Source organism: Schistocerca cancellata, chromosome 6 (genome assembly GCF_023864275.1).
Source record: "Schistocerca cancellata isolate TAMUIC-IGC-003103 chromosome 6, iqSchCanc2.1, whole genome shotgun sequence".
NCBI classification, from domain to species: Eukaryota; Metazoa; Arthropoda; class Insecta; order Orthoptera; family Acrididae; genus Schistocerca; species Schistocerca cancellata.
In genome coordinates this window covers 212,017,430-212,034,247 of record NC_064631.1, presented here as the reverse complement: position 1 = coordinate 212,034,247, position 16,818 = coordinate 212,017,430, and positions in this window count along the sequence as shown.

Below are 16,818 nucleotides of genomic sequence, written 5' to 3'. Positions count from 1 at the left end.
TGCAAGAAGGTATATCGTAATGCAGCACTCGTTTCCAGTCATCCATTCCTTAGTAATGTCCCTCTCTACACTCTCTCAAGTATCACTTAGTACTGACTAAGAAATGTGTGGCTTATGGGGAGCTACTCGAACACCGTACGCCATTCTTTTCAATCCATATGCACAGTCATTGTGCTTGTAACACTTTGGAACTCCTGAGTGATTCCTTCTGCGATGTTTTACAACCACCCTCCGCAATGCTCGACGGTCCCGTTCCTCAATACATGAGGTCTGCCTGGCCCTGGTTCACCTATGGTTGGTCCTTCACGTTTACTTCATAATCACATCATCAACAGTGACCTGAGAACTTGAAAAGCGTTACGTGTAGTGTTATCACATGGGAATCGTGACTGAAGCGCGACGTGAATATCTGTGCCCAGTATCCGCTGGACGGATGCCATTTAGGATCGCGCTCTCCAGACTTCTCAACGCGGCATGCTAGCGAGTGCGACTATCCGGAAGGCTTAAATAAAGTATACTAAAGGTGATCTCTTCAGTGAATGTGTGGGACAGTCTTTTTCTCTCACCAATATCTTTTAAGTTCGGTTTTAAACGTGGAGTTGAATTCGCGCGATCCATCCGCTCGTGATCAGTGGTGTTAAATTAGACACTTCTGTTTCTTGCAATTTTGTCATATAATGACATGGTTGGAAACAGTGGCTGTTATTTGAAGACGAATGTTGATGGTGTTGAGACAGCAACCAGCCACAAATTTATTTTCAGTTCTTTTATTCAAAGGGAACCGTTACCGGTTTCGAATCGTTGTGATTCATCTTCAGATGGTTTCCATGCTTTCATTACAACGTTTCTTTACAGATTAATTGTCCTAAAATATAAATAATACGTAATTATAAGCAATCCACACAGATCGTTGCATTACAGATTTTCATTGGATGTGACTTACCTGAAATGTCGGTTTGGAGTGTTTGTTTTCGTTACATCCGTCCAACAGATGTGAATACATTTCCTCTGCAGCGAGAAAAATTGACGTGAGCAACGATAAGAATGCAGTGGGAATGTATTCACATCTGTTGGACGAATGTATTGAAAACAAAACTACAAACCGACATTTCACGTACGTCACATCCAGTGAAAATCTGTAACGCAACCACTTGTGTGGCGTGCTTATAATTATGTATTATTTATATTTTAGGACAATTAATGTGTAAAAAATTTTGTAATGAAAGCATGAAAACCATCTGAAGATGAATCACAACGATTCGAAACCGGAATGGTACTCTTCGAATAAAGGAACTGAAAATAAATTTGTGGCTGGTTGCTTTCTAAACACCATCAACATTTACTTCTGTTTCTCGTAGTTACTGAATATCCTAGCCGTGCGATTTAACGCACTGCTTTCCGGGAGGCGAGGCGTGTCGGTCTCCGGCACAAATCCTCCCGGCGGAATAGCGTCGAGATCCGGTGTGCCGGCCAACCCTGTAGATGGTTTTTAAGGCGGTTTCCATCTGCCTCGGCGAATGCGGGCTTGTTCCCCTTTTTCCCTTCAGTTACACCACGTCGGCGATTGCTGCACAAACACTCTCTCCACGCACGCATACACCATGATTACTCTACCACACAAACATTGGGGTTACACTCGTCTGGTGTGAGCCGTTCCCAGGGGGGGGGGGGGGGGGGCGAACCGCACAATAACCCTGGGTTCGGTGTGGGGCGGCGGTGGGGTGAGTGGACTGCTGTAGCCTGTTGTGGGGTTGTGAAACACTGAGGGTCACGGCGGGGACAAAGCCTCTCAGTCGTTTCTAGTCCCCAGTTCAATACAGTACAATGCAATACTGAATATGCACGCCTCTTGGTCTACCCGTAGTTGCCTGAAACCTGCACAATCGATAGCCTGGTCGTAGAAAGACTATTTCTGGGCCTCAAAACCAATTTGGCTTGTATAAAATCCTGTCTATATATTGCAGATATGTTTAATTTTGTAAATAATTTTATTGTTTTGTCCTGGATACGAAAATAATAGTAATAATAATATCGAACATGCTAAATAATACAAATTATGGATACAATATTACTGGAACATACCAACAAAAAATCACACATTTGCTATACATTGATGATCTAAAACTACTGGCAGCAACAAATCAACAATTCAACCAATTACTAAAGATAACAGAAGTATTCAGCAATGATATCAATGTGGCTTTTGGAACAGACAAATGTAAGAAAAATAGCATAGTCAAGGGAAAACACACTAAACAAGAAGATTACATATTGGATAACCACAGCGACTGCATAGAAGCGATGGAAAAAACAGATGCCTATAAATATCTAGGATACAGACAAAAAATAGGAATAGATAATACAAATATTAAAGAACAACTAAAAGAAAAATATAGACGAAGACTAATAAAAATACTGAAAACAGGATTGACAGCAAGAAACAAGACAAAAGCTATAAATACTTATGCTATACCAATATTGACCTACTCATTTGGAGTAGTGAAATTGAGTAACACAGACCTAGAAGCACTCAGTACACTTACACGATCACAATGCCACAAATATAGAATACATCACATACATTCAGCAACAGAAAGATTCACATTAAGCAGAAAGGAAGGAGGAAGGGGATTTATCGACATAAAAAACCTACATTATGGACAGGTAGACAATTTAAGAAAATTCTTTCTAGAACGAGCAGAAACTAGCAAAATACACAAAGCAATCACTCATATAAATACATCGGCTACACCACTGCAATTTCATAACCACTTCTACAACCCTCTAGATCACATAACATCAACAGATACGAAGAAAGTAAATTGGAAAAAGAAAACACTACATGGCAAGCACCCGTATCATCTAACACAGCCACACATCGATCAAGACGCATCCAACACATGGCTACGAAAAGGCAATATATACAGTGAGACGGAAGGATTCATGATTGTAATACAGGATCAAACAATAAACACCAGATATTACAGCAAGCATATTATTAGAGATCCCAATACCACAACAGATAAATGCAGACTTTGCAAACAACAAATAGAAACAGTAGATCACATCACAAGCGGATGTACAATACTAGCAAATACAGAATACCCCAGAAGACATGACAATGTAGCAAAAATAATACATCAACACCTTTCCATAAAACATAAACTTATAAAACAACACGTTCCCAAATACAAGTATGCACCACAAAATGTACTGGAGAATGATGAATACAAATTATACTGGAACAGAACCCTTATAACAGATAAAACAACACCACATAACAAACCTGACATCATACTCACCAATAAAAAGAAGAAATTAACACAACTAATCGAAATATCCATACCCAATACAACAAATATACAAAAGAAAACAGGAGAAAAAATTGAAAAATACATCCAACTGGCTGAGGAAGTCAAGGACATGTGGCATCAGGATAAAGTTGACATTATACCAATTATACTATCAACTACAGGAGTCATACCACACAATATCCACCAGTACATCAATGCAATACAGCTACATCCAAACTTATATATACAACTTCAGAAATCCGTAATTAGTGATACATGTTCAACACCCGAAAGTTCCTAAATGCAATATAACATATACCGTACAGTTAAAAGGAAGTCACGCTTGATCAAGGTCCGCGTCACTTTCCATTTTTGACCAGACATAACGTCTGAGAAAAGAAAGAAAGAATAATAATAATAACAATAATAGTTACTAAATATAAAGAATACCTTTCATTGCAAAATTATTCTTATTCGTTATGTTAGAGCACATATTTTCGCACGCCTCCACCCCCCCCCCCCCCCAAAAAAAAACGTGGATCTTGCCGTGGAGTGGTGTCTTGCATGCCTCAACAATACAGGTAGTCAACCTGTAGGTGCAACCACAATGAAGGGGTATCTGTTGAGAGGCCGGACAAACGTGTGATTCCTGAAGAGGGGCAGCAACCTTATCAGTAGTTGTAGCGGAAACAGTCTGGATGATTGACTGATATGGCCTTGTAACGTAAACCAACATGACCTTGCTGTGCTGGTACTGCGAACAACTGAAAGTAAGAGGAAACTACAGTCATAATTTTTCCCGACCTCATGCAGCTCTTCTGTATGGTTAAATGATGACGCATTCTTGGATAAAATATTTCGGACGTAAGACAGTCTCCCGTTTGGATCGCTGGTTGGGTGATACTAAGGAGGATGTTGTTATCAACAGTCTACGAGTCGGAACGCAGAATGTTAGATTTATGGAGCAGATGGGTTAGAAGATTTAAAAAGGAAAAGGAATAGGTTGAAGTTAGATATAGTGAGAATTAGTGAAGTTCGTAGGCAGAATGGACAGGAATTCTCGTCACGTGAGTACAGGATTATAAATACATACAAATACGGTTAATTCAGGAGTAGGTCAAATGAGTAAAAAATAGGAATGCAGTTAAGCTACTATGAGCAGCATAGTGAAGACATTATCGTAGCCTAGATAATCAAGCCGACGCCAGCCACAGTAGCGCAAGTTTATATGCCATCTATCACCGCAGATGCTGAAGAGACTAATGAAATGTTTAACGAGATAAAAGAAATTATTCTGTAGTTAAGGGAGACAAAAATTTCATTGTGATGGGGTCTAGAATACGACAGTAGCAAAAGGAAGAAAAGAAAAAAATAGTAGGTGATTATGGAATGGGGGAAACAAATGAAAGAGTAAGCCACCTAGTGGAATTTTGCACAGAGCGTAATTTAATCATCGCTATCAATTAATTGCCTTAAGAATTATGAGAGAACGTTATATATGTGTAAGAGAGCTGGTGACACTGGAAGGTTTCAGACTGATTACACAGTGATCAGACAGATTTCGGAACCAGGTTTTAAACTGTAGGACACTGCCAGGAGTAATGTGTACTCCAGTCACAATTTATTGGTTATGAACCGGACATTAAAACTGAAGAAATTGCGTAAAAAGGTAGGAAATTAAGGAGATGGATAGGTTCAAAGAACCAGAGGTTGTTGAGGATTTCAGAGGGAGCATTAGGCAACGATTGGCCACAACAGGAGAAAAGAATACAGTAGAACATCAATGGGTGGCTTTGAGAGATGAAATACTGAAGGCAGCAGAGGATCAGATACGCAAAAAGACAAGACCTGGATTTCAAAGGAGATGTTGAATTTATTTACTGAAAGGATAAAATATAAAAATACAGCAAATGAAGCAGGCGAAAGGGAACATAAACGTCCAAAAATGAGATTGACAGGAAGTGCAAAATGGCTAATCTGTAAAGACTACATGACAAATACAAGAAATTGGAAGCATGTATCACTAGGGAAAAAATAGATACTACCTACAGTAAAATTAGTCAGGCCTTTAAGGAAAAAAGAAGCAGCTGCATGAATATCAAGAGCTCAGGTGAAAAACTAGAGCTAAGCAAAGTAGGGAAATCCGAAAGGTGGAAGGAAAATGAACTTGGAGGTAGTATTATTGAAAGAGAAGAAGACAAAGATAAAGATGATATGGGAATTGTGATACTGTGAGAGGAACGTGAGTGAGTACTGAAAGACCAAGTCAACACAAGGCCTGGGTGTAGACGATATTCCGTGAGAACTATTAACAGCTTTGGGAGAGACAGCTATAAAAAAAAGTCTTCCCTCTGGTGTGTAAAATGTATGAGACAGGCGAAATACCCTCAGAAATGTAATAATTTCAATTGCAAAGAAAGCAAATGCTGACAGATGCGAATATTACCTGAGGATGCGTCATCTAGTGGCAGGCAACCGGTCGTGACTTTTAATAAACAGTTGTTGTTGTTGTTGTGGTCTTAAGTCCTGAGACTGGTTTGATGCAGCTCTCCATGCTACTCTATCCTGTGCAAGCTTCTTCACCTCCCAGTACCTACTGCAACCTACATCCTTCTGAATCTGCTTAGTGTATTCGTCTCTTGGTCTCCCTCTACGATTTTTACCCTCCACTCTGCCCTCCAATACTAAATAGGTGATCCTTTGATGCCTCAGAACATGTCCTACCAACCGATCCCTTCATCTTGTCAAGTTGTGCCACAAACTTCTCTTCTCCCCAATCCTATTCAATACTTCCTCATTAGTTATGTGATCTACCCATCTAATCTTCAGCATTCTTCTGTAGCACCACATTTCGAAAGCTTCTATTCTCTTCTTGTCCAAACTATTTATCGTCCACGTTTCACTTCCATACATGGCTACACTCCATACAAATACTTTCAGAAACGACTTCCTGACGCTTAAATCTATACTCGATGTTAACAAATTTCTCTTCATCAGAAACGCTTTCCTTGCCATTGCCAGTCTACATTTTATATCCTTTCTACTTCGACAATTATCAGTTATTTTGCTCCCCAAATAGCAAAACTCCTTTACTACTTTGAGTGTCTCATTTCCTAATCTAATACCCTCAACATCACCCGACTTAATTCGACTACATTCCATTATCCTCGTTTTGCTTTTGTTGATGTTCATCTTATATCCTCCTTTCAAGACACTGTCCATTCCATTCAACTGCTCTTCCAAGTCCTTTGCTGTCTCTGACAGAATTACAATGTCATCGGGGAACCTCAAAGTTTTTATTTCTTCTCCATGGATTTTAATACCTACACCGAATTTTTCTTTTGTTTCCTTTACTGCTTGCTCAATATACAGATTGAATAACATCGGAGAGAGGTTACAACCCTGTCTTACTCCCTTCCCAACCACTGCTTCCATTTCATGTCCCTCGACTCTTATAACTGCCATCTGCTTTCTGTACAAATTGTAAATAGCCTTTCGCTCCCTGCATTTTACCCCTGCCACCTTTAGAATTTGAAAGAGAGTATTCCAGTCAACATTGTCAAAAGCTTTCCCTAAGTCTACAAAAGCTAGAAACGAAGGTTTGCCTTTCCTTAATCTTTCTTCTAAGATAAGTCGTAGGGTCAGTATTGCCTCACGTGTTCCAGTGTTTCTACGGAATCCAAACTGATCTTCCCCAAGGTCGGCTTCTACTAGTTTTTCCATTCGTCTGTAAAGAATTCGTGTTAGGATTTTGCAGCTGTGGCTTATTAAACTGATTGTTCGGTAATTTTCACATCTGTCAACACCTGCTTTCTTTGGGATTGGAATTACTATATTCTTCTTGAAGTCTGAGGGTATTTCGCCTGTTTCATACATCTTGCTCACCAGATGGTAGAGTTTTGTCAGGACTGGCTCTCCCAAGGCCGTCAGTAGTTCTAATGGAATGTTGTCTACTCCGGGGGCCTTGTTTCGACTCAGGTCTTTCAGTGCTCTGTCAAACTCTTCACGCAGTATCATATCTCCCATTTCATCTTCATCTAAATCATCTCCCATTTCCATAATATTGTCCTCAAGTACATCGCCCTTGTATAGACCCTCTATATACTCCTTCCACCTTTCTGCTTTCCCTTCTTTGCTTAGAACTGGGTTTCCATCTGAGCTCTTGATGTTCATACAAGTGGTTCTCTTATCTCCAAAGGTGTCTTTAATTTTTGTGTAGGCAGTATCTATCTTACCCCTAGTGAGATAAGCCTCTACATCCTTACATTTGTCCTCTAGCCATGCCTGCTTAGCCATTTTGCACTTCCTGTCGATCTCATTTTTGAGACGTTTGTATTCCTTTTTGCCTGCTTCATTTACTGCATTTTTATATTTTCTCCTTTCATCAATTAAATTCAATATTTCTTCTGTTACCCAAGGATTTCTACTAGCCCTCGTCTTTTTACCTACTTGATCCTCTGCTGCCTTCACTACTTCATCCCTCGAAGCTACCCATTCTTCTTCTACTGTATTTCTTTCCCCCATACCTGTCAATTGTTCCCTTATGCTCACCCTGAAACTCTGTACAACCTCTGGTTCTTTCAGTTTATCCAGGTCCCATCTCCTTAAATTCCCACCTTTCTGCAGTTTCTTCAGTTTTAATCTACAGATCATAACCAATAGATTGTGGTCAGAGTCCACATCTGCCCCTGGAAATGTCTTACATTTTAAAACCCGGTTCCTAAATCTCTGTCTTACAATTATATAATCTATCTGATACCTTTTAGTATCTCCAGGGTTCTTCCATGTATACAACCTTCTTTCATGATTCTTAAACCAAGTGTTAGCTATGATTAAGTTTGCTCTGTGCAAAATTCTACCAGGCGGCTTCCTCTTTCATTTCTTAACCCCAATCCATATTCACCTACTACGTTTCCTTCTCTCCTTTTTCCTACACTCGAATTCCAGTCACCCATGACTATTAAATTTTCGTCTCCCTTCACTATCTGAATAATTTCTTTTATTTCATCATACATTTCTTCAATTTCTTCGTCATCTGCAGAGCTAGTTGGCATATAAACTTGTACTACTGTAGTAGGTGTGGGCTTCGTATCTATCTTGGCCACAACAATGCGTTCGCTGTGCTGTTTGTAGTAGCTTACCCGCATTCCTATTTTCCTATTCATTATTAAACCTACTCCTTCATTACCCCTATTTGATTTTGTGTTTATAACCCTGTAGTCACCTGACGAGAAGTCTTGTTCCTCCTGCCACCGAACTTCACTAATTCCCACTATATCTAACTTTAACCTATCCATTTCCCTTTTTAAATTTTCCAACCTACCTGCCCGATTAAGGGATCTGACATTCCACGCCCCGATCCGTAGAACGCCAGTTTTCTTTCTCCTGATAACGACATCCTCTTGAGTAGTCCCCGCCCGGAGTTCCGAATGGGGTACTATTTTACCTCCGGGAAAAATTACGGCTGTAGTTTCCCCTTGCTTTCAGCCGTTCGCAGTACCAGCACAGCAAGGCCGTTTTGGTTATTGTTACAAGGCCAGATCAGTCAATCATCCAGACTGTTGCCCCTGCAACTACTGAAAAGGCTGCTGCCCCTCTTCAGGAACCACACGTTTGTCTGGCCTCTCAACAGATACCCCTCCGTTGTGGTTGTACCTACGGTACGGCTATCTGTATCGCTGAGGCACGCAAGCCTCCCCACCAACGGCAAGGTCCATGGTTCATGGGGGGTAATAAACAGTATTGTACAGCAATTGCGAATTAAATCTGTATTTTGTTGAAACATAATAACATTGGGAACTGAAAAGATATTTCTTTAATCGAGTAACGGCTCAGAGATGTACGAGACAGGACGTTTTTTATATAGTGCTACAAGGAACACCCAGTTAGAAATTTATACACCATGGAACTCTATGTAAACCAAAGGACACGAACTAAAGAGGTAAGAGTCTTTAATTTTTGGCAGTGGACCAGAGGAATTAATTGTCTGGAGACTGTGTGTGCACAGAAGACATACTGAATAACGACTGGCATTTTTCATATACTGGAATTATGGTGACAAATAATATTATTGGACAACACATCGACACCACAAAGAGAATTATAAACAGATACCAGTACAGCGAAAATGGTGTTCGTCAGGGGAGCATGAGTCAAATGAGAGGAAATACTGAGATTACAACATTCATGAAATTCAAAACAAGCTGAATTTCAGCACTACATGCAGATACTTAAAAACCTATACTGAAGTTGACACGTGTCGAATAAATAGAAATAAAACCTGTCAACTGAGCAATGAGTGGCCTGGTGTCTATTGACACAGGAACTTGATGATGCATGTGTGCTGAAGCGCCATGTAGTCACCACTGTTCGATAGCATAAGTCAGAAGTATAACCACAAAATAACTAACGTTTCATACTGCAATATGAAGTTAATACCCAAGATTGGGAGTCACTATTATGTTTGTCTATTACCAAGTGTCAACTGCCTGCTTAGCATGTGTTTTGTACAGTTATACACGAATTAGGAGGTGGAATTATCATTGTGGCAATTAATTTGAGTATTCGCGGTCCTGCAGTTTTAAGTGTCAAGTGTAAGTTATAAGTTACACATTAATTGTATTCTTCCAATAGCTGAAAATAATTCGGATTGCCGCGCGGGGTAGCCGCGCAGCGTGAACGCCTTGACACGGTTCGCGCGGCTTTCCCTGTGAGAGGTTCGAGTCCTCCCAGGGTATGGGTGTATGTGTTGTCCTTAGCGTAAGGTAGTTTAAGTTAGATTAAGTAGTGTGTAAGCCTAGGGACCGATGACCTCAGCAATTTGGTCCCATAGGAATTTACCACAAATTTCCAAAATAATAATAATAATAATTTAGACTGCCTATTTGTTCATGTCGCTGTCAGTGCTTGTGTGCTTATCATACTATTTTAGCCAACAAGTGCTTTGTGCAGTCACTATCAATGCTTGCGTGCTTATCATAATATTTTAGTCAACAAGTGTTCTGTGCAGTTATGGGCTTGACCAGATGCATTTTTGTACGTAGCCTCATTTAGGCCTAAAAATAAAATGTCATATCCCTGCTTAGCATTTTATTTTTTAACCACATACGGTTTGTAACAATTTTGACATGGAAATAGCATTGGAATACTTACTTCCACAGACCACAGCGATGTTTTAGACGTCTATTTTGATGCGTGTGTGTGTGTGTGTGTGTGTGTGTGTGTTTGACAGAGACACAGACAGAGAGATCAAGATTGCCAACTTACACATTTCAGGTGAAGCTTATGCAATTTGTGAGAATGCTGTTATATTGGCAACATCTCTTTTTTTTTTTAATACGGCGCCACTTTACACAGTTTACTTGACAGTTACCTATTTTTCGATACGAAACTACATTATTGACGATTAGCTTTTAACATGACGCCATTTTACACAACTCAGCAGAATCTAATACATATTTAAAGAAAATTACACTATTACCTCAGATTCAACATTGCAAATATATATTGATTGTCTGTTTGATAATTTTTTTTTTAATTTCATACCAAAATGTCGTCATAGAAGAGAAGAGTGTGACCTGTGACACCATGATTATAAAAAAAGATGATCACGTCTTTTATAAGAGGGGGTGTGGCTTGTGACGTGATGTGTTCAAGATCGTTTTGTCATTAGTATCGCTAGGTTCAATACCACGATTAAGCGCACAGTTGGACAGGTAATTGGTAGCTAAGCTATTACACAGGAGATACTGAATTTGACTGATGAAAGGAAAAAAATCTGAAAATGTAGCAAATGAATGAGAGAAAAGAGATTAATGTTAACATCCTGTTGGCAACAACGTCATTAGAGATTAAACACAAGATCAGATTAAAGAAAGATGGTAAGGAAATCGACCATGCCCTTTCGAAGGAACCATACCGGCTTTTGCCTTAAGTATTTTAGGGAGATCACAGAAAACAAGACCAATATTTACGAACGAGAATTTCAACTGTCTTCCTCCCGAATCCAAGTCCATATGTGCTAACCACTGCGCCACCTCAATCGGTTGTAACTAATGAAGAAGTTGAAAGGGAATACAAGCTGTCTAAAAAAATTAGATTGACAGAAAGTGTAAAGTAGCTAAGCAGGGATGATTGGAGGAAGAATGCAAAGCTGTAAACGCACGCAATATCCAGGAGAAAGATAGATGCCACCTATCGAAAAATTAATGAGACCGTTGAAGAAAAGTAAAGCAGCTGTATGAACATCAACGACTCAGAAAGCAAACCAATGCTAAGCAAAGAAGGGGAAACTGAAATGTCGAAGAAATACGGTAACTAGTAACGCCACTATGAGGATTCAAATCAGGTTTGCTTTTAATACACGCTGTAACGGTTGTAAGCGTAAGTTACCTCTCAAATTGGACATGGTGAACTGATGTTAGTCAAGAATGCCTTTGAGGCGACTAAGACGCCATTATCAACACGTCACTGAGCTTGAACAGGGTCGTGTAATAGTGCTACGAGATAGTGCAGAAAGATCTGTCAAGAGTGGAGCCACTGTACATGATTTCTGGCAGCGGTGGTCTCGAGAATGCACGGTCTCAAGAAGGCCGTGCTCCGACGCCCACCTGGCACTAGTGAAAGGAAAGACCATCGTGTTCGACGTATGGCTTTGGTGCATCGTACTGCATTTGCAGCCGCAATGTGAGCAGCAGTTGGCACCACAGTAACACAACGAACTGCTACAAATCGGTTACTTAAAGGACAGCTACGAGCCAGACGCCTTGTTGCGTGCATTCTACTAACTCCAAACCACCGCCATTTGGGACTTCAGTGGTGTCAAACGAGAGTTCATTGGAGGGCAGGGTGCAGGTCTGTTGTGCTTTTTGGTGAAAGCTGGTTCTGCCTCGATGCCAGTGATGGCCATGTCTTGGTTAGGAAGAGGCCCACTACGATTTTTATCCTCCACGCTGCCCTCCAATACTAAATTGGTGATCCATTGATGCCTCAGAACATGTCCTACCAACCGATCCCTTCTTCTAGTCAAGTTGTGCCACAAGCTCCTCTTCTCCCCAATTCTATTCAATACCTCCTCATTAGTTATGTGATCTACCCATCTAATCTTCAGCATTCTTCTGTAGCACCACATTTCGAAAGCTTCTATTCTCTTCTTGTCCAAACTATTTACCGTCCATGTTTCACATCCATATATGGCTACACTCCATACAAATACTTTCAGGAATGACTTCCTGACACTTAAATCTATACTCGATGTTAACAAATTTTTCTTCTTCAGAAATGCTTTCCTTGCCATTGCCACTCTACATTTTATATCCTCTCTACTTCGACCATCATCAGTTATTTTGCTCCCCAAATAACAAAACTCCTTTACTACTTTAAATGTCTCATTTCCTAATCTAATACCCTCAACATCACCCGACTTAATTCGACTACATTCCATTATCCTCGTTTTGCTTTTGTTGATGTTCATCTTATATCCTCCTTTCAAGACACTGTCCATTCCATTCAACTGCTCTTCCAAGTCCTTCGCTGTCTCTGACAGAATTACAATGTCATCGGCAAACCTCAAAGTTTTTATTTCTTCTCCATGGATTTTAATACCTACTCCGAATTTTTCTTTTGTTTCCTTTACTGGTTGCTCAATATACAGATTGAATAACATCGGGGAGAGGCTACAACCCTTCCCAACCACTGCTTCCCTTTCATGTCCCTCGACTCTTATAACTGCCATCTGCTTTCTGTACAAATTGTAAATAGCCCTTCGCTCTCTGTATTTTACCCCTGCCACCTTTAGAATTTGAAAGAGAGTATTCCAGTCAACATTGTCAAAAGCTTTCTCTTAGTCTACAAATGCTAGAAACGTAGGTTTGCCTTTCCTTAATCTTTCTTCTAAGATAAGTCGTAAGGTCAGTATTGCCTCACGTGTTCCAGTATTTCTACGGAATCCAAACTGATCTTCCCCGAGGTCAGCTTCTACTAGTTTTTCCATTCGTCTGTAAAGAATTCGTGTTAGTATTTTGCAGCTGTGGCTTATTAAACTGATTGTTCGGTAATTTTCACATCTGTCATCACCTGCTTTCTTTGGGATTGGAATTATTATATTCTTCTTGAAGTCTGAGGGTATTTCGCCTGTTTCATACATCTTGCTCACCAGATGGTAGAGTTTAGTCAGGACTGGCTCTCCCAAGGCCATCAATAGTTCCAATGGAATGTTGTCTACTCCGAGGGCCTTGTTTCGACTCAGGTCTTTCAGTGCTCTGTCAAACTCTTCACGCAGTATCGTATCTCCCATTTCATCTTCATCTACATCCTCTTCCATTTCCATAATATTGTCCTCAAGTACATCGCCCTTGTATAGACCCTCTATATACTCCTTCCACCTTTCTGCTTTCCCTTCTTTGTTTAGAACTGGGTTTCCACCTGAGCTCTTGATGTTCATACAAGTGGTTCTCTTTTCTCCAAAGGTCTCTTTAATTTTCCTCTACGCAGTATCTATCTTACCCGTCGTGAGATAAGCCTCTACATCCTTACATTTGTCCTCTAGCCATGCCTGCTTAGCCATTTTGCACTTCCTGTCGATCTCATTTTTGAGACGTTTGTATTCCTTTTTGCCTGCTTCATTTACTGCATTTTTATATTTTCTCCTTTCATCAATTAAATTCAATATTTCTTCTGTTACCCAAGGATTTCTACTAGCCCTCGTCTTTTTACCTACTTGATCCTCTGCTGCCTTCACTACTTCATCCCTCAAAGCTATCCATTCTTCTTCTACTGTATTTCTTTCCCCCATTCTTGTCAGTTGTTCCCTTATGCTCTGCCTGAAACTCTGTACAACCTCTGGTTCTTTCAGTTTATCCAGGTCCCATCTCCTTAAATTCCCACCTTTTTGCAGTTTCTTCAGTTTTACTCTACAGGTCATAACCAATAGATTGTGGTCAGAGTCCACATCTGCCCCTGGAAATGTCTTACAATTTAAAACCTGCTTCCTAAATCTCTGTCTTACCATTATATAATCTATCTGATACCTTTTAGTATCTCCAGGGTTCTTCCATGTATACAACATTCTATCATGATTCTTAAACCAAGTGTTAGCTATGATTAAGTTGTGCTCTGTGCAAAATTCTACCAGGCGGCTTCCTCTTTCATTTCTTAGCCCCAATCCATATTCACCTACTATGTTTCCTTCTCTCCCTTTTCCTACACACGGATTCCAGTCACCCATGACTATTAAATTTTCGTCTCCCTTCACTATCTGAATAATTTCTTTTATTTCATCATACATTTCTTCAATTTCTTCGTCATCTGCAGAGCTAGTTGGCATATAAACTTGTACTACTGTAGTAGGTGTGGGCTTCGTATCTATCTTGGCCACTATAATGCGTTCACTATGCTGTTTGTAGTAGCTTACCCGCATTCCTATTTTCCTATTCATTATTAAAGCTACTCCTGCATTACCCCTATTTGACTTTGTGTTTATAACCCTGTAGTCACCTGACCAGAAGTCTTGTTCCTCCTGCCACCGAATTTCACTAATTCCTACTATATCTAACTTTAACCTATCCATTTCCCTTTTTAAATTTTCTAACCTACCTGCCCGATTAAGGGATCTGACATTCCACGCTCCGATCCGTAGAACGCCAGTTTTCTTTCTCCTGGTAACGTCATCCTCTTGAGTAGTCCCCGCCCGGAGATCCGAATGGGGGACTATTTTACCTCCGGAATATTTTACCCAAGAGGACGCCATCATCATTTAATCATACAGTAATGCTGCATGCCCTCGGGAAAAATTACGGCCGTAGTTTCCCCTTGCTTTCAGCCGTTCGCAGTACCAGCACAGCAAGGCCGTTTTGGTTATTGTTACAAGGCCAGATCAGTCAATCATCCAGACTATTGCCCTTGCAACTACTGAAAAGGCTGCTGCCCCTCTTCAGGAACCACACGTTTGTCTGGCCTCTCAACAGATACCCCTCCGTTGTGGTTGTACCTACGGTACGGCTATCTGTTCGCTGAGGCACGCAAGCCTCCCCCACCAACGGCAAGGTCCATGGTTCATGGGGGGGGGGGGGAGGAGGAAGTTAGATAAGGACATGAAAGAGTGGCCGTGCGGTTCTGGGCGCTCCAGTCTGGAGCCGAGCGACCGCTACGGTCGCAGGTTCGAATCCTGCCTCGGGCATGGATGTGTGTGATGTCCTTAGGTTAGTTAGGTTTAATTAGTTCTAAGTTCTAGGCGACTGATGACCTCAGAAGTTAAGCCGCATAGTGCTCAGTACCATTTGAACCATTTTTTTTAAGGACATGAAACACTAAATGAAGTAGACGAGTTTTTTTGGGGGGGGGGGGGTGGGGGGGTTACAAGTAATTGATGACGGAGGAAGCAGACACGATATAAAATGCAGAGTGGTTAAATCAACTAAAACATTTCTGAAAAAGCGGAATTTGTTAGCACCTAACGTGTGAGGGAGCCTTTTTTTAAAGTGTATGGGGCGTAGTCTTGTACTGGTACGAAATGTGATGATAAATAGTTCAGATAAAAAAACAATGTAGAAACATTACAAATATGATGCTACAAAAGAACTCTGAAGTTTATCTGTACAGATCAAATTACTGATGAGGAGATACTGAATAGAGGTTGGAAAAATATATTTATAGCACAATTTCACAAAAGAAAGAAATCAGTTGATAGGAAAGAAGTAATCTTCAGTTTGGTACTGGAGTGCACTGCGGGACATAAAAACTGCAAAGATGACCATGGCATCAATACAGTAAGCAGATTGGAACTGATGTAAGTTGCAGTAGTTATTTAGAGATGAAAAGCATTGCACAGTCTAGATTAGCGTGGAGAGCTACATCAAACAAGTCTTCAGACTGAATACACAACAGCAGCATGTTGCTATTGTGAATACTCTGTGAGTTAACAAAGGGTTTTGATTGCGTGGGCCATATTTTCATGCAAAAATTAAAACCGGTTTTTTAATCTTATCTCACGTGACAGAAAACAATCGACCACATTCATTGGGCACTTAAAATTTGAAGCAATAAGACATGGGTTACCATTAAGATCTACTTTGGTTTCACAGTTGTAAATTATATAAATAAATGATCTACTGCCACTGCCGTAAGATGTAAAGTTTGTCCTTTTACAGGTGATAAAAGTGTAGGAATAAAAACAGTGTCAGTCTTCTTACTAAAAAGCCTGCTAATGATGTAGCTGGAAACATCACAGTTGCTTCAAGGTAACTATACTATCATTAAATTTTGATAAGACCCACTTTTGTACAGTTGAGTACTTTTCACAGCACATGACAAGGTATGAAAATCAGCTCAAAAAATAACACATAGAAGTAGATAATTTTTTTATTTTCGGGCCTCAGATAGGTCACAGATTGAATCCATGTCAGTTTACGTAAATATTACTGTGGATATTAATATTCATATGATCTTGCGCCCTCAGATTTTCACCTTTGCCGCTCTATCGAACAACCTCGAAGGAACTTCCTTTCAGGATGAAAATGCGCTCCGGACA